A 3,948-nucleotide genomic window follows, 5' to 3' on the forward strand; every position below is an offset into this window, starting at 1 on the left:
CACCAATGTCACTTCAATAATTACCAGAAATACCATGACACGATGAAAATTAATAGAATTAGCCCCAAAATCCTCCATTCAAATTGATTAAATACTGTTGTCACCTTTATGATTTGACCAACAATTTCCAACTGCCTAATTCTGTACAGCTCAAGCATCTTCAAGTTTTGTAAATTGAACAAATCACCAGAGTCCTCTACGCTCCCTTGCTTAGGAATTGGAAATCATTGGTGACCTCCATAATTCTTCCAATATCCAAACCCAAAATTTGTCCGGTGACCAGAGTAGTTGAGCATTCTTGGCAATGCTCTATGATTTTCAATATGACCAATCGATTAATACAACCTATCTAAGTGGAGCAGCCACCTCTTCCGTGGCAGCAGCCTTTGCATCATGTTCACCAGAGATGAGAAATGAATGCCACCGGGAGCTGAAGTTCACCCATTTTCTTGCCAATATTGACATCCTTGGAAGCCTTGTCATTACTACCATAAAAATAAACTCCATCTGTGATTACAGTGTTGTTGAGCTGGAACATAATTCAAACACTCAGTTAATTATTATATTCGAAGTGGGAATGCCCAACCCCTATGTTTCTCTCTCTGTGCACAGGGTCATGTTAGAATTTTCCCAAGAAGACCCTTTCACTAAGGGTGCCACTAGAGAAAACAAGATATTTAAAAATTGTCATATTGTGTTCATCCTTCTTCAACGATTTTCACTCTTATTGTTCATCCCAATTTTCCACATGATTGCAGTCATATCTGTGCTTCATTTTCTAGTCCAAAGCCTAGCAAGCCCGGGAGCAATAGTGCAGAGAGCCACATGCAGAACATCTCCTAAATTCATGTTTTCTAGTCTCTGACCTCCCGCATTGAGAATGACAGCAGAGTCTTAACCCCTGTGCTGGCGGATGCAATGCAAACCATTCTACCAGGAATGTGTTTATTGCATGAAAATTTGCAGGCAACGCATTGCACCCAAAATCACTTTGTGATGTGATTCTCCAATTTTCGTGACAACGATCATGGAGGCTGCTCATTGAGCTCCCGTTCTTGCTGGAGTTTAACTTGGATGGATTCCATCCATCTGAAAGAGCGTAATCGAAACCGTGCATGCAACAATATGCTTCTGTGGCAGCCGCTACCTCTCTTCCATTTTCTTCTAGAGGAAAATTCCACCCATGTTTGACATTCTTTTTAATGCCATACCCATCCTTCAAACAATGACTGAGCTCTCTCATTGCATCTAAATGTCCTATGGCGGCAACCTTGGCACATAGAACAACTCTAGCCTTTAGGACTTTGTCCTTTCTGAATCCTCCGCTTCCATTGAATTTTATAACGGCCAGAGAATACAGGGCGCATGGGTGCGATGCAATTGTTGCTTCAGCCATTAAACCTAAGCTCGATCCTCTATTCATCGGGCAATAGAATCAAATCATGCCAAGCATGTAATAGGCTTCTCGATTGCCTGCGTCAGCAAAAAGTTTCAAAAAAAATATATGAGTGTTAGCAATGAACTGTAGGTTCCTAAAGGCTCACATCCATGGCTCTCCATGATCACCTCATCCAATTCAGCCCTCGAGTGCTGAGACAAACTTCAAGCGACCTCATTCAAGCAATGAGCAATACTCCATATCACGAGCATGCAACACGAAATCTTTCACAGCAGGCTCCCTCGACTTTGAGAACCTTGTTCGATGGACAAACTTAAAACTAAAAAAATATATACTCTCTTATTTCCCTCAGCTGAGGAGAGGCCAAGCCCACGAGAGGCCAAGCCCTCAGGGCTCTGATACCATGATATAATTTCACAAAGTTATCTATATATTACTAATAAGATACGCAATTACATATATAGAGAGTATCGTCTCAAGATAGGAAAACTATCTTGGACATACAATCTATTGGTTAAGAGAATATCTCAATCACACACCAAACTAGGAACATAGATAGGAACAGAGTCCTCTAGTTAGAAAGACACAACTCAGACAAGTAGGAATTAATATTCCAATAATATACCCACCATAACTAATACTATATGATGTAGAACTTAAAAAATATTTACACCAAAAGAGACTTGATGCCATTGATACATCCCAAGTTAAGATGAATCTAGACTAATATAATTAAGAGACCAAACCAAATAAATTGCCCAATTATTCCACATGATTAATATTGGTATCACTCAAAAAAAAGAAATTCCTAAATTTTGAACATCAGTTGGATTCCAAAGGTTTTGTGTTAGTCTTGGTCTAGTCTTTCCATGGTTTGACTTAGAGTCTAAGACCTAGAAGGGAGCCTTGTTGGTATTGTCAAATAAGGTTAACACTTTGGTTTTGCCTATCACTGGTCCCACATCACACATAAATTTCCATGTGTCAAACTTGTGTCAAGGTTTTCATGCACTACGAAACTGCCTAGGAGTTTTTGTAGCGCAAAACCTAGAATTTTTACTGAATTAGAAGTTTTCGTAGCGTGCTAAGAAACCCCTGAAAAGGCCTATTTCAGCATAAAGACTCTGTTTTCTGCTTTTACTAGTCAACTTCCAGAAGGGTTCCTGAGCAGCTGAGAACTCAATTTTGAAAACTGAAAGAGGCCTTTCTTCATAAAATACTTAACTACAAAAACCTCTTTCAGTTTCTTCAAATTCGTTCTGAGGTGGGAGAAATTTATGGTTAAAATTGCGCTACGAAACTGCTGAAAGTCAAGCTTTGTCTTCTGGTTTTAGCAGTCTTTTTCAAGATCAGTTTCTAGTCACAGGAAAAGGTATTTTAGAATTTTTAAAGAGGTTTCTCTTCATAAGCTCTCCAGCTACAATAACCTATCTCACTTTCTTCATAAGTGTTTTCAGTTGGGAATCACTAAGCTTTCTTTGAAACCCTAATTTCAGAGAACCGATTTTTCCTGTTTTACATGTGTTTTTCAAGGATAGATTCTGGACAGCTGGAGAAGTGTTTTAAAAAACCAAGAGAGGTTTTTGTTCTAGACAGCATGGAATACAAAAAATTTCTTCAGTTTCATAAAATATGTCATGGATGAGAAGATAAAGGCTCTATCCCACGTGCCAATTTTCAAGGATCCTAAACCTAAAAATAGGGAAACATGTTCCCTAATTTCTAGGGTTTGTCATCAGTAGTAAGGTGACAACGTGGGAGGCTTCATCAAATTCGACCTCATGAGGTTGCAGTTGTCAAAGAATACATTTAATGTTTAGTTAAAGTGGTTTATGTTGGCATTGTGGCACTGATTTAGAGCTATGGCACAAGTGTTGTCCTTGATGGCAACTCACTTTGGTGACATATCTCAGTACAGGCTCTCAGAATGAAGGAAAAAGATATATACGCAGGTTCACCTAGACGAAGGCACGTATACGCACGGGTTAGACGTTACAAAGGTGCTTATGTTTATACACGCACTTTCACGCAAGGAAAAGCGTGTACATGTTGGAGAACTTGCTTTTAGTTCGTGGTATTTAGTCCTTGGTAATTGAACCTATGGTTTTGGGCCATGGTATCTTGTCAAGAGTGTTGATCCCAAGTATTGGGTCCATGGTATTGTTTTGTTATGGTTTTGGACCGTGGTATTGTGGAAGGCCTAAGACTATAAAAGAGGAAGGAGATCATTTGGCAAAATATGATCTGAATCATTGAATATCTGATAAAGTGCTTGATCTGAAATATTGATTGGGTTATGGTACAGATCTGGATATGAATAAAGGAGGAACCTTAGCGTAAAAAGAAGGATAAGTTCTATTGATGGGTCATAATCTTAAGGCTTGAATAATAGTATCTTTGTATGATTTTGATCCGTTATATGTGGCGCATGCTTGATCTATAAATCTGGTAATCTGGGTTAATTAAGGTTTGAATATTTGAAATTATTCTTTATAGATTTGTACGAAGGTTCAGTGAAGCGAAGGCGTGTATACACGCTGGTTTGGTGA

At 38.8% G+C, this 3,948-nt stretch overlaps 1 pseudogene; it reads right to left on the minus strand.

The window, feature by feature from the left end:
* Positions 1-724: 724 nt before the first annotated feature.
* Positions 725-1,639, minus strand: LOC149256745 (F-box protein At1g67340 pseudogene; annotated as a pseudogene).
* Between the last annotated feature and the right edge of the window lie 2,309 nt (positions 1,640-3,948).

The sequence above is a fragment of the Pinus tabuliformis genome, chromosome 7 (assembly GCF_031772625.1).
Source record: "Pinus tabuliformis cultivar Carrire ecotype Pingquan chromosome 7, CPIR1, whole genome shotgun sequence".
Classification (NCBI taxonomy): domain Eukaryota; kingdom Viridiplantae; phylum Streptophyta; class Pinopsida; order Pinales; family Pinaceae; genus Pinus; species Pinus tabuliformis.